Source organism: Eptesicus fuscus, chromosome 11, assembly GCF_027574615.1.
Source record: "Eptesicus fuscus isolate TK198812 chromosome 11, DD_ASM_mEF_20220401, whole genome shotgun sequence".
Classification (NCBI taxonomy): domain Eukaryota; kingdom Metazoa; phylum Chordata; class Mammalia; order Chiroptera; family Vespertilionidae; genus Eptesicus; species Eptesicus fuscus.
In genome coordinates this window covers 29232518-29247648 of record NC_072483.1, presented here as the reverse complement: position 1 = coordinate 29247648, position 15131 = coordinate 29232518, and the positions used below count along the sequence as shown (strand labels likewise).

At 38.0% G+C, this 15131-nt stretch overlaps 1 protein-coding gene and 1 long non-coding RNA gene across 2 annotated transcripts in view; one reads left to right on the top strand and one right to left on the bottom strand.

Moving 5' to 3' along the window:
• Positions 1-7380: 7380 nt before the first annotated feature.
• LOC129147055 (uncharacterized) lies at positions 7381-11622 on the bottom strand. The gene is made up of 2 exons (XR_003616425.2): positions 10977-11622; positions 7381-7566 (listed from the first exon to the last, which is right to left on the bottom strand). It is a non-coding gene; the product is annotated as an uncharacterized LOC129147055 (long non-coding RNA).
• A 263-nt stretch (positions 11623-11885) lies between these two features.
• The window catches only part of ORC4 (origin recognition complex subunit 4), a 76130-nt gene continuing 72884 nt past the window's right edge, over positions 11886-15131 (top strand). The window contains exon 1 of the mRNA XM_008138706.3: positions 11886-12035. The gene's annotated coding sequence lies outside the window, so the exon portion shown is untranslated. The remainder of the gene's footprint in view (positions 12036-15131) is intronic.

The window sequence follows — 15131 nt, the reverse complement described above, 5'->3', positions numbered from 1 at the left end:
ATTTGGTCCGATCTCCTACACTAGCCTAGTATACTTGTGGGCTTTTTCTTTTTCTTCATTATTCATTATTTAGTCAGTCACACCCAGGATATTCTCCTGAATACATGCAGCATCAATTTTCATCCCTTTTCTAACCTCTACCTGGCTAAGTTTAGGGGTCAATGTTATATTCACTACTTTCCATTGTTATTGGTGTTAAAGGGGTTTTATGAGACATGACCACTCTAACAATGATTCTATGGAAAAAAAGCTTTATGAATTTTAAACTGAAATAAAAATGAACTCGTATAACTTTTATAAGTAGTAGAAAGCTTTTGTGTTGAGCATAAAGAAGATGAGGGGGGTAAAAAAAAAAAAAGACAACCTCAGCCTATAAACATCCTATAGTTTGGCACCTACATAACTTCCTATTACCTTTTACTAAGTATCTATAGTTCTTAATGCCTGTCACTTTGACCTTAGTTTGGTGGTAGGTAGGTACTATGCTCTCTCAATACTCAGGACCTTTTTGCATATTGTTTTTTTCTTCCAAAATACTATTTTCTCCCTCTTGATCAAGTTATCTCTAATTCATCAAGATATTTCAGCTAACCAAACACTCTCCCCACCCCACCCCCCAAAAAAGCTGCCCTTAATCCCAGCAATTGGTCAAATTATCCTTCTAAAAGCCCTCATATTAAATACCATGGACCTCTCCACAGCAATTGAAATAGTTACAACTTTGCACTTACTTATATGATTATTTGATTAATATCCTTCTCTATCTTTAGAATGTAAGTTCAGAAGATCAACAAGACCCATGTCTAATTTTACTCACTATTTCAGTGAGCACATAATAGGCATCAACATATATTTGTTGAAAAAAAGACATTGGCAAACCACTAGAGACAGAGAAAGAGATAGGGAACAAACACTAAGTTAACGACCCCTACATAGTTGTGTGCTTTTAAATCACTATGACTTTTTGGGTAAAAACAAAATACATACAGCGCCATTTCATATAACTCTTTAAACTTGCTATTTTTCAGGGAAAACAGTTCAATTCTTGATAGTAGGGTAGATGGAATGGTAATTTACATGACCAGGTCAGCTGTAAATAAATTAGATGCAATTAAAACATAAATTAAATAGAGGAAACATAAGCGATTATATCTTTAAATTTATTTATATATAAGGTTCATAGTTTTTAATTATGTACTATTTACTACTGATCCTAGGAACTGACCTGAATATGAATTTTAATTATAAAAAGAAAACCTCAGTATCCTTGGATAAAATTTTCCTGTTTTAACTACAATGTTTAATTTCTAACTCACATTCAGAATAACTTCTTTAGACTCCAACAGATTTTTCCAGTCATAATTGCAAAAAGTTATTCACTTCCTTATTTTTTATGCAAGTGTTTTGTTTTGTTTTTTTTTCCTATTTCTTTTCTAACCTGCATTCTGGAAAATAAAGTTTTAAAAATATAAAGGCTAGGTATATTATTTCTAACCACTTTCCTATTTTACCAGGTTATGCTAAATTTTAATCCTAGCTGTCAAACTAGTAAACATCTTTTCCTCATCCTCTCATCCTAACTGGAAGCTTTGTTTTTACTTGAGTTACTCTTATCCATGCCAACCTAGAAACTCTCAACCCAAACTATGATTAACTTGTGTCCTCCCAGGAAGCTGGTGTGATTAACTTTACAGAATTCTAATAGCTTCTTTACTCTGTATATTTACATACTCAGTTTGATGTCATTTTACAGTGCTTTTCAAATCATGTTCTAGTCATTTTTTTAAAGAAAATATTAAAACCTTCTGTTTTATCTTTGTCATCTATTCAAACCAGTTCCTGGATATAGAAAACATTATAAAAATGGTAAGTTAACTATGTCATCTGTATTATGAATGAGCATATGATAATTTAGATCACTGATTAAAATAATAAAAGTCCATCTTAGGCCCATATATTATATCTTATATCAGACTGAAACTGACTTACTGTCTACCACTTTATGACTGACATTCTACACTTTTCCAGAATAGTGAGAAATGTATTTTGCAATAAAGCAAAATATTTAAAAATCAGGACAGATTATATTCATTGTTCCTCACTCAATTGACTAGGCTTTTCAACTTGTTGGTTAAGAAGATTCGATCAGTCTAATAGTGTTTAGTCTGTATCAAGATATGATGATTGTTAGCCAATATTCAAATCTTTTCAGGGTATTCAAGGGATATATTCATGTGATGATTAGGGGCGAGGGCTACAATTTTCTTGGGTTAGTCTATTTCTCATTTCTTTATTACATAAATATATTTTTCCATTATAAAATTACTACATTAATATAAGCTTATTGTTAAAAAATAAATCCAAGTAATGCTAAAGTACACAAAACAAAAAATATTCTTCAATTTTCTAGCATTCCACATAGATACTTCCTATTAACCCTTTGCACTCGCTTGCTTTTTTCTCGATTCCTTTATTCTACTCGGGATTTAATTTTTTAAATACCCCAGATTTTACAAAGTGCGGCAGTAGAATAAAAAACTGGAGTTTCTTTTCATACAAACTTATTTATTTGGATTTTTTTATATTTCAAATTATTGATACATTCAAAGAGTAATTTGCACTCGACATCCGAGTGCAAAAGGTTAAAAAAGGATATAATTTGGTACATATTGTCCAGACCTTTTCTTACTGTATTTCATACAATTTCCATATTAAATATGCAAATTTATATATTTAAATACATATTTAAGAAAATTTTTAAACAATTCTTAATGTTTGTATGTTACCTGTATGTATTTTCTTTTACATAAATGGGATCATACTGTGCATATTATTTTGTCTTGTTTTCAACTTAGCTTGTCTTAGAGATCTTTCCATGTTTTTAGCCTGCAAATCTAAATTTTGCATGATGGTTGTCAATTCCTATCTTCAGATAGTATATAGATAGTATGTCTTAATTTTCTATCTTTATAATATTCCAAAGTAAACATAGCACTTCTGTCAGTGACTAGGAAAATGAGTAATATAAGTTTTTCCATTGTAATGTTTCTTCTTAATTAAAATGAAAAGCATTTTAGCAAGTATTCATTCAATTTACTATGATTTTTCATCTTTCCTAAAATGTTTAAACCCCCTATAAATTCATATTCTAATAAAAATATATGTATACTAGTATACACAAAGAATGCATATATTTAGTAAATCAAGGTCTAAAATTAATAAAAATTAAACTTATTTTTTATAAAAGGAAAAGCAATATAATTTAGCAAATTTCTCTACTAATTAGAAAAATTTTAAAAATATGTGCACTATTCATTTTCTGAGTCACTGAGGTCAATTGTGCAAGAGAAGCTAATGAGGAAAATCAAGAGAAGCGAGGAAGAAATGTTTTTAAATTATTCTTAACATCTGTAAAAAGAAAAAAAAAACTTTTATAACAGTTTACCCACATATTAGAATACAGTAACCACAGACAACAGGAACAGCAGTTAGAAAAGCAAGATTAAATTAAAATCTGTATTATGTGGATCTCTCTATATATATAAGAACACTGGAATAATGTGACTATCACTTTTGTTTTCTAATAGGCAACATTCTGCTATGTTCTTCAAACTAGAAACAGAAGTCACATCAGGTGGATGGTAGCAAACTAACATCTACTATAGAATTTACTAATCCTAAAAATACTAAACTGGGACCATTTAAATAAGATATGCAATAATATAAGCTGTTAGGTTTTATTATCCAAAGAAGTTAGGAAATGCTGTACTATTTCTAATAGAAGGTAAGTTTCATTTTTAGACTTCCATGGAAGAATTAAATGTCAATACCTCCTAAATGGAAAAAAAAAAGTATTCATAAAGAGTGGCATGATATGGAAAACCAGCATTACTGGTGATATTTGTAGCTTGTATGAGTCTTCCGATATCTAGTGAACTGAACACTGTAGCTTTAATTGAAGTTTCAACGTTATAAACAGTTAGATGTCTGGCTCTGGCCAGCATTCTAATACCATCAGCAGAACAGAGATGGGAAGCATAAACAAACCTTTTAACTAGATTACAGTCTCTAAAATGGCCAAGAAAGCCTTCAGCATAAACTCTTGTGTGACAAATGTCTAAGGAAAGTGATTTTGGAATAATGGTAAAAAACAAACAAACACAAGAAAACACATACACACACACACACACACACACACACACACACAAAAATCAAACAGGCTCTAAATTTCTGTCATTACTGGAACTTGTATTTGACTTTTAAATATTTTTATATTGCTTAATATTCATGAATGACAAACTTTATATTTAATTTTCCAACTAAATCCTTTCTCTTACATAGCAGCTGCTTTTTAGATAATTATATCCCAAGGAAGCTATTTAAAAATCAATACTTTTCTTTTGTTGAATCAGAATAATTCCTTCCCCCAGCATCAGCAAGTGTATGTATAGAGAGCCTAGATTATTATTTTTAGGTATTAGTAACATTAAGATTGTATGTATTAAGTTAATTAATGCTCAACAGATTAAGTCAGCTTCTGGATTTAAGTTGTATATAGAAAACAATACCTTTGAACACAAGATTAAATCTAGACATAATTTAGCACTTGGTCAATCTTAAGAAACAATTTAGGTTTACTTCTAACTTCTGATATATAGACATTAAATTAAGAAAAGAAAAGGCAGCACAAGAATGTAAGTTATAACCCTAGCAACACACAGAAATTTTTCCTCTCATTGATGGAATCTTGGTTGGTTGGCAAAGAACTCAGTGAAACATGCATGTCCAGAGATTTTTCGCCCTTACAAGGTTGGCAACTAATTCATATAACTCATTTTTGACCTTTAAAACAATACATCCTAACAAATTACTCAATGATATAGAATTTAATTACAAGTTCTCTAAGAAAAGGTTATATAGATCAGCTAAATTAAGGACTCAAATCAGAATTAGTCACATCCAACTCTGAATGAAGTCTATGCTTTTCAACAGTTATGAGTATCATTAGTGATTTTCTTTTCCATTATGTCCAGCTATATTAGAAGATATACCTTAATATTTGTTAAGCCTGGTTGTCACCGTGTTTCCCTGAAGAGTTATACTGAGTCTTTCTAATTTCTGAAACCTTACATAATATAGAATACTTCAAACTGAAATGCTGACGAATTAGAATCTTTACTTTTAACTGAAATTACCTTTAGATTATCTAAGAAAATTAATTGGGACCATAGACTTATTCTGTCTCATCAATTACTCAGATTGTTCTTAAAAGCAAGAAACCATTTGTTATAAACTTTATTTTCTGAAGTATGATGACATAGAATAGTTCTTTAGCATTTAAAAATATTTCTAAACTCTATGGTTCCTAATGCATTGGCATCACACTTACAGGATAACAGAGTCAATGTTAAGTATATGAGATAAACGTGTATTTATTTAGGATGCATATGAGTTACTTGATTAATATAACGGAATTTTAAAAAAATTACTCTTTTCTCCTAAAAGCAAGATGTAAAAAAATCAACTCTGGTCAACTGGATCAAGAAGTATTTTAATGAGGTGCTGCTTTAAAGAACTATATCATAATAATGACATTTTAAGAATCCAACAAACTGTCCATTCTAATACTAAAAATATTTCAGACTTTAAGCAGTAGGCAAGAAGACACTAAACTTAATCCTATTAACTTTATTAATTATGAAAATATTTCAAGATAGAGGGTCCAGAAGGAACATGTATACACACCAAAGCATTAGGCAATATAACTCTTTGTTTAGGTTTTCCACTACCAACAGAGGTATATAAAAATTTTTACTGTAAATATTCTTTGGGTCACAAATTGTTGGATCCTCCTAACAATTTAGCATAGGAAAGTGCTAAATGTAGTTCCATGCAAGATAAAGGAATTTTAATATGTAGAAGGCCTAAGTGTCATTTTTGCCATACAAAGAGAAGAATGACTTTATGCATATTTTATTTCAAGTTGCACAATGGTCTTTATATCTATGCTCCTTATAAAGGATTGAGTTTTTGTCTGTCTTTCTGACCTTGAAAACTTTTAGAAATTTTCCATCACTCAGTCAATAAGCTACTAGGGACATGATTTTACTAATGTTTCCCAGAATACTTAGTGACCGATAAAAACTCTTCATTGTGACTTTGTTTTGGATTAGAAAGTGTCATGAATATACTCTTACTTACTATTTTGCTATTTAATAAAATGCTCAATGCTGTTTTGTCAGGAGTAGGTTTCCTCATTTGTAACATGGGGACAATGTTACAAAGTTCACCAGGACTGGGATTGGTAAACTTATCACAGTACTAGACCCATATAATAAATGGTAACTATAATTATTACTAAAATAGAAAATTAAGAATGAATGTGAAAGAGATCAGAATTGATTCTCAGAGTCTATTTACCTTCACAAGATACTGTATCAGCAGGGGATCTCCTCCTTCTTTTAAATTGTGAATCAGTATTATTCTAAAAGTTATACTTAAGAGGGCAAAGGAAATTCATGAAATCTTTTTCTTTCTAATATACTTTAAAATTACACGTGAAAGCCATGACAGGAACCAAGACAGTATTCTTTGTTTTTGAAACATCCAATCAGCTAAGAAACTTCCAACTCATTTTATTAAAGTTACAGAAACAATATCACAAAACCAAGATTAAGAATTGCAACTAATTTAGAACAAGGACTGGGAAGTGTCTTATGCGGACCTTGGAGGAACATATCTAGTACCCATTAAAAATTCTCCAACTCCTAAATAGTGTATACTATAATTACTCCATGATAGTTAAATCATACTGTCAGCTTAAACTATGATAGAAAATAACTAAGTGCTCAAAATGATAATGTACAATGTCTTCCAAATAACCATGAAAGATAAAGATAACCTGTTATATTGAGATATAAAAAGGAAAAAGTTACTTTTGAGAAAAAAAGTTCAAGTTGGGAAAGTTTGGTTTTTATCTTTTGTTAATAATTTACTAAGAGATACTTCAAGGAACAGTGCTGGTCATTGTCAAATTAAAGTATATAACAATAAAATACTAGCAATGGTAGCCACATAAACTATTTTCATGATCTAAAATTAGTGAATTATATACAGAATAGCAATCCCCAGAATACAATATTAAGTGGAAAATTTTACTTTATATTTTTCTATTTTAATAAAATACAGCAATATCTTTCTTAAACATGCATTTTTCCACCTAACAGTATCCATTTAGTTAATATAAAATTTACTTAGGTAGAAACATCAAAATAAAGATATGACCAATACACTTCTAGAATACAATTGTGATATCTCTTCATTAGCTGTAGGGACCATCCTTATTTCTCAGATGCCTAGCACAGTGCCTGACAGACAGTAGACACTCAAGTGATGTTTAATGAATAATAGCTAAGTACAATCTGTTTTGCACATACATTCAAAATCCAGACAAGTTTGCAAAGGTACATAGGTTGGATATAGGTTTTCTGGCTGACTTCATTGGGTCCCACTGATGACTAGGAGTAAATCTTCATATCCATAGAAAACTGGAAAGTTGATAATTGTCTGGGTAAGGACCAAAAAAACAAAGTCAGGGAAACATGTCACCTAAGTAACAGTTGTTTTTAAAGAGCTGGTAAAAGCCACCTAATCATTATGACAACCTACTATACCAGTCACTCAAGTGAAATGAAATTTAAGTGTATTCTCAACATTTGCTAGTATGTTTTTCATTGGAATTTTTTATCATCCCTTATTTAAAATAAATCACTTTTGTCAAATTGTGTCCTGTAAAAGAATTAGGGGGATATGTATTTACTTATTATGAGTACTATATTGTTAATAGGATTTAACTTGGCCATTAGATAAAGTGAGAGCCACAGTAAAGATTACCAAAAAAAAAAAAAAAAAAATCATGGTGCTGAAGAAATTGTAGCAAGGAGGAAAGGATAAAGGAGAAGGGGAAGACATCCCACATATGGAATAAAGAGATTCAAATATGCCTGACTCTAATATAAATTATAACAAACAACCAGTAGGGCCTACTGTGCACCAGACACCGTGCTATAAGGGATATAAATGCTAACAAGTCAAAAATCTGTAGTTCTAAATAATTCATAGAACAAGACTCACAAACAAATATTTATAATACAATATGCATTCTTCTTATATATATGGTTCCTTAATCTAAGAGTAAGAATGATATTTACTGATTAACTGGAAATACAGGGGGGAAAATAAGCACTAGGGGAAGCTGAAAATAATTCCCAAAATAGTAATAATCCACCTATTTAAAAAAATCAAATTATAAATGAAAAAAATTATGACTTTAAAGCTATTTACCTTAATATTCTTAGAATATGCCTCCATATAAAACCCTTAAGTGCTATACACAGAATTGTGATTATAGTTTCATTTATTTATTTAAATTTTTATTTATTGATTTGAGAGGAAGGGAGTTTAGAAAGATAAAAGAAAACACATATCGATTTTGTTGTTCCACTTATTTATGCGCTCATTGGTTGACTATTGTTTGTGCCCTCACCAGGGATCCAACCCACAATCTTGCTGTATTGGGATGACACTCTAACCAACTGAACTACTAGAAAATGAAGTAGCACATCAGAGTGAATGTCAAGAGACCTGGGTTCTCTGGTCCATGCTCCGCCCACTTAAAGGTCTTGGAACCCTGAGCAAGTCCCTCAAGCTCCTGAACTTCAGCAATATGGAAAATGAAAAGCTGAATAAAGTGACCTCCAAAATATCACCTTGCTGAAAATTACAATCCTAAATTATATCTTAATACTTAAAAAATAAGCCATAATAAAAATAAAAGGTTTTCTAATTGTAAATAATTATCCAACCTAGCGGAAGTCTGGAATCTTCAAAACACATAGGGGAACCCTGGGGGTGGTAGAATAAGGAATTTTTCAAAGGAAAACAGAAACAAAGTAAAGGTATTATGCTGAAGACTGTGTACATTTTTCACTCAGCTGGGCAACACCACCCTAATTATCCACATAATTCGATTTACTTAAAATTGATTTATTCACTAAGTTCTACTTTCTATCTCTTATGTTAAAGCTACTAAGGTATTAAAGGGAGAACAAGAAAACCGAGGTGTATCTAGAATAGTATTGATGTTGGAAGAAAAACTTGAACTTGGCACAGATTTCTGCTTAAGAGCACGATTTACACCTCAGAGAAAGGTAAGAAACTGTTCAAATTTATAACAGAAAGGAGAGAAATAAGACCATATTGTTTACTGCTGCACAGCTTTTTTTTCCCTGTGTGTAAATGTCTGCTTTGCACACAGTTGATAAAATTTTACAGAACCAATTTCTACATATGCAATGCTTTTCTGTCACTAAAACATAACAGCCGTATGTTTTGGCTTTAACATCAAGATAATAAAAAATTAAAAGTATTATCATGTCTTTAAAATATTTATGTCAAACATCCTTCTAGATTTTTCTTCAATCCCTTCTAATTGATCAAATTGCTATTTTCATATTGCCAGTCTGATCACATTGCTGCTTTACAGAAAAATATTTTTTGCTGACATAAATTATGGGATCAGAGATACCAATACAGTAACAAAAAAGGGTGTGAGAGAGAGAGAGAGAGAGAGAGAGAGAGAGAGAATATGTGTTGCATCCATCTTCAAGGAAAGCATAAAGAAATGTATGTATGAAACAAAATACCATTCTCCAATGTAAGACCTAATAAAAGGCCTACATCATAAACATACTTTCTAGCATTTGTGAAATAAAATGCAGCACTGAATTTGAAAGCCATTCATAAGAACATACCATGTAAAAACATAAGAATAGTGATTTCTATCTTTTACTCTGTAAGACTAAATCTACATTCATCTTTCGATTTATCTCTAACTACAATGAATATACTCACTACAACTTCATGATTTCTTTGAGTCATGAATACATATTTTAGAAATCTGCCTCCTTTCAGATGTAGTGAGCAATTTGGTTCAGTACCCCAAGAGGTGAGAAACTCGTCTCAATTTACAACAGTAAATAAATAATTCAGTTAAAACTGAAAGTGGTACCAATCCAGCAAACTATTGATGGAGAGGTTTGGCCTTCCATGAAGCCAGAACAACATAAAGTTTTCAATGGGGATTAGTTGTTCATACAAGTTACAACGATTAGAAAAATACCCAGATTAATTATGAAAGAGCTTACATTCTCATCTTATGCGGGGAAAGACAAGACCAGTGGTATTTAAACTTTAAGCATTTTAAGCTTTGAACTTTATATGCTGATTAGTGAAACAAACATTTAACCAAAAAAAAGCAATAATACAAGTCAAAACCTAACCAAAGGCCTCTATCAACTAAAAATTTGAAATTTTCTCTGCATGTCGGACAAAACGAGAAAAGGTAAATTTAACCCAGAAAGCAAAAACCAAACAAGTCTGCTCCAACAGTGAAGTCAATACCCAAATCACATACAGAACCAAAAAGGGGAAAACACTCCAGTCTACAAATGGATAAGCAGTTCCAATACAATCCAGATCCCGACATTTTCCCACTCAGAAACAAATGCAGCGGAGCTCTTCCTGGGGAAACAGCTCTCCAAATGAATTTTGTAAAGTGACATCTAGAAAGTGTGCCTCTTTCTGTCTCTTTCCCTGGCGCCTCCTTGGAAGGAGGAGGGGGTTGTTTTTGTATTCTCCCCCACTGGAGCAAGGCACAATCAGATGTTGGCTGAAGGAGAGAAACCACTTTTGACAACAGCAAATATTAACAAAAGTGCCCTTCCTCCTCTGACAGGATGGGCACCCACCTCACACACCCCTCCCCACTCCGACCCCTCCTACACTGCCCCCCCCCCCCCAGCACCACCCCCTCCTCACCCCGGAGCTACACTGCGTACACGGTTTGGTGCTACTGTTGCCCCGGAGTTAAAGTCAGAGCCAGAGGAAGGCAATAAAGCCCCCACGGACACACTTACCTTTCCTGCCCCCCACTTTTGAGTGCCTTCCCTGGAGCCGTGGAGGATGACACAAAGGGTAATAAAGGGGGGAGTGGAGGAGGAGGAGGAGGCGGCGAAGGAGGAGGAGAGCTGGGGAAGTGGCTGCTCCTGGGTGTAGTGAGATGTCTCCAGCCAGGGCCAAGCAGCAGCAGTAGCAGCAGCAGCAGCAACAGCAGCAACAGCAGCAGAGAAGGGTCTGTGTTGCTAAGAGGCTTTTGGTCTCTTTCTCTCCTCTCTCACGGCCAAAGAGGAGGGTGGAGAGGGCTCGGGAGGGAGGCTACTGGAGGGGTGAAGGGGTAGGAGTCGTAGATGGGGGTTTTCGAAGAAGAAGAAACTCCGTCTCCTTCTCTCTCTGGCTCAATCCCCCTCTCAGGTCTCAGGGCTGGAGGGTGGGGGAAGGAACTCAGCCGCCTTCCCCCCACCCCCCCTCAATTCAAGGTTGAAGTGGGGTAAAATTAGTGTCCTGTCCCTTTAAAAATAGAAATAAAAGGTGCCCCCCCTCTGCCACTGCCTCTCTCTTCATCATCAGCTGCTGCTGCTGCTGGGGTCTCTCTGCTTTGGGGGGGAGGGGGGGGATCGGGTAGAAGAGACGGGAGGCACTCACTGCGCATGTCCCTCACTGATGGGAGGCTGGTTGGTTGAAGGCAGGAGGAGGGGGAGGGGAGGAAATGAGACGGTTTCCCAGAAGGCTATGAGGCTCTCGCGACCCGGAAGACATTGTAGCAGGGGGTAGAGGGGCGGGGGCGAGAAGTAGGAGGAAGTCGCTACTCTGTAACACCCTCAGCCCCCTCCTCCCTCCTAAGAGAAAGTGGAGGAACGGAAGTGGGCGTGGCGGAGGCAAAAGGAGGTCACGTGTTGGGGCGGGAGGTGGGCGGGGCGGGAGAGGCGCGTGCGCGCGGCCTGCCGGGAGTAGCGGTGTATCCTGAGCAGCACCCGGTGAAACTGGTCGGATTCAGCTGCGAGGCGAGCCTGTGGAACGATTCCCGCGGTTGCTGGATCTGCGCTCTGCCCTAGCAAGGGCAGACTTTCCTGTGAGAGGTAACGTGGGGAAGGCTGGCCCCTGCCGGGGGCGCCAGCGGTGAAAGGCAATCCAAAGGGGGGAGGGCGAAAGGCGTTGGAGACTGGGAATGCGGGAGGGGGGCTGGCTTGCGTAGGCCAGGCAGGCCAGAAAGCAGGCGGGCTCCTTGTCTCCTGGCCTCCCTGCCACCCGGCCGACGGATCCCGGGTGGGCGCAGGGAGTCCTGGGGAGGCTAGGTCTGTGGCGGCGTGGCGACGGCACTCGGTGGTGTGAGATCCTGGTGCAAAGAGGGCAACGGACTCTGAGCCTCTGCAGATGACTGGTGACTGCTGCTTCAGCTCGGAGCAGGGAACCTGTCCAGGGACGGAAGCTCCCTGTGTGAATTACAACTTCTAGGACTAGAAGCGATGCTTACATGACTTCGCTCCCCTCCCCGGAATTCTGGAGTGACTTGGAGGATGAGCCTGTGGAATTTCTCGCCGTCTCTTGCGAGAAATTCAACAACGCCTGTGCCCGTTCTCAGGAAGGGAGGGTGGATTGTGTAGTCCTTGACATCGGGTGTTGCTGTTGATGGAGAAGGGACATATCTCAATGTTCACTTTCTATGGTATAGAGAGATTTTTAAATGGGTATCTTAGGGTTTTTGTGGTGGTGTTTTTTTTGTTACTAGCCTCGGATTTAGAGCCTTTGGTTTCTCAATTAAATGCTACCTATTTTTGCTGAAAATGTTTCCCTCATAAGATCAGAATTAATTCCAACATATTTAAGAAAGGATTCATGAATTGACATTAGTAAAGCTTTTTAAAATAAAATAGCACTGTTTCTTTTTCATACTCTCTTTATACAATTTAAATCATTTCAGTCTTTCAGTTGGCGTTTTTTTGTAAAGGTACTGTGAAAGATTATCACCCATCTATGGGTTCTCTTAAGACCAAGAATCAAAAATTTCTCATATTTATTTGTGTTGGTATTACCTAATCTGTAATGGGTCCTTTGGGGTAAACTATCAATTAAAGGTACTACTATTTTTCTTCATTTTGTTTTAGCAGTGGACCCTATTTATGCATCATATCCTAGTGCTTACTACTTTCTGTGTGTGCTATAATCTTGTCAAATGAAATAAAAACTAGAATCTTGTACCTTAAAGTTTTGTATATAGTAAAACCAAATGTTTATCACTTTATAACAGAAAAATACATAGCAAAGCAAATAAAGTGCCTTAGGTAACAATTTTAAAGTCTTTTTGTGTGGTAAAGTATACAAAAAATGAACAAATTATAGATATGCAGTCTAATGAATGCAGTGAACAATCTGTAATCATTACCAAAGTCAAGAACTAGAACATTGTTGGCCCCGGAGACATGTTCCTACCCCCATCTATTCCTGATCATTCCTCCCTCCTCACCACTCTCAGAGTTAACACTATTTGGATTTTATGGTAATTATGTCCTACTTTTATTTCAACTATTTTTTTAACTAGCTATGCCAGCATTCATAAAATAATGTAGATCAGTTTTGCCTGTATTTACCTATATGTAAATGAGTTACATATTATGTACTAGGGGCCCAGTGCACGAATTCGTGTACCTTGAAAGCAACTGTGGGCCTTGAGGCTGCAGTGGACACACGGGAGGGTCTTGGCCCATCCTCTGCGCCCACGCCCAGCCCCTCCCACCGGGGCCCCTGGTCCCCTCTATGCCTGCAGCCCTGCTCCCGCTGCTGCTGCTCCCATGTGCCGATGGCGCCAGCTCTGCTCGCACCCGCTGATGGTGCACGGAACGATTGGGGCTGGCGCCAGCAGCAGGTACAAACAGGACAGTGCTGTCAGCAGGTGTGAGTGGCGGCTGCTGCCTCAATCACCCCTCAGGAGCAGGGAGAGGTGGAGAAGCCCTCAGGGGCGATTGGGGCCAACAGCTGCTGCTCTCACCCGCTGACAGCGCTGAGTGATCGGGACTGGCGCCATGTGCTGGCAGTGGGTGCTAGCAGTGGCTCTGGAGCCAGCTGTGGGTGAAAGAGGCAGCTGCTGGCTCCGATTGCCCCTCGGGCAGGGGGATGTGAAGAAGCCCTGAGGGGCAATCGGGGCCAGCGCCGGCCACGGGTGCGAGAGGTGGCTCCAGCGCCAGCAGCGGGTGTGAGTGCCTGGTGGGACCAAAGTGCGCAGGAACAAAGAATTTTCAGTAACGACCAGATGCTCACCCTGATGACAGCGATCGGTGCCCCACCTTGGTCTGGTGCCCCCACTCACTTCCACCATCTCGCGCAGCCAATGCATGCCATATTCCACACTCTGCCACCTGCTGATAACACCCACCATGTTCTGCGCATGCCCCGTGGTGGTCAGCGCACATCATAGTGACCAGTTTGGTTCTGTCTTTCAGTCTATTTGCATATTAGGGTCATATATATATGAATACATAGACATACACACACACACACACACACACACACACACTAGAGGCCCAGTGCACAAAATTTGTGCACGGGAAGGGGGGGGGAATGTGTGTCCCTCAGCCCAGCCTGCACCCTCTCCAATCAGGGACCCTTTGAGGGATGTCTGAATGCCCACCGGGATCGGGCATTCGGACATCCCTCTCACAATCCAGGACTGCTAGCTCCTAACCACTCACCTGCCTGCCTGCCTGATTGCCCCGAACCTCTTCTGCCTGCCAGCCTGATCACCCCCTAACCATTCCCCTGCCAGCCTGATTGATGCCTAACTTCTCCCCTGCCAGCCTGATTGCCCCTAACTGCCCTCCCCTGCAGGCCTGGTCGCCCCTAACTGCCCTCCCCTGCAGGCCTGGTTGTCCCAACTGCCCTCCCCTGCTGGCCCGTTAACGCCTAACTGCCCTCCTCTGCAGGCCTGGTCACCCCCAACTGCCCTCCCCTGCAGGCCTGGTCGCCCTTAACTATCCTCCCCTGCAAGCCTGGTCACCCCCCAACTGCTCTCTCCTGCTGGCCTTGTCCGTCACCCCCAACTGCCCTCCACTGCAGGCCTGGGCCCCCCCAACTGCCCTCTTCTGCAGGCCTGGATCCCCCCTAACTGCCCTCCCCTGCAGGCCTGATCACACCCAACTGCCCTCCCTTGGAGGCCTGGTCCCTCCCAACTGCCCTCCCCT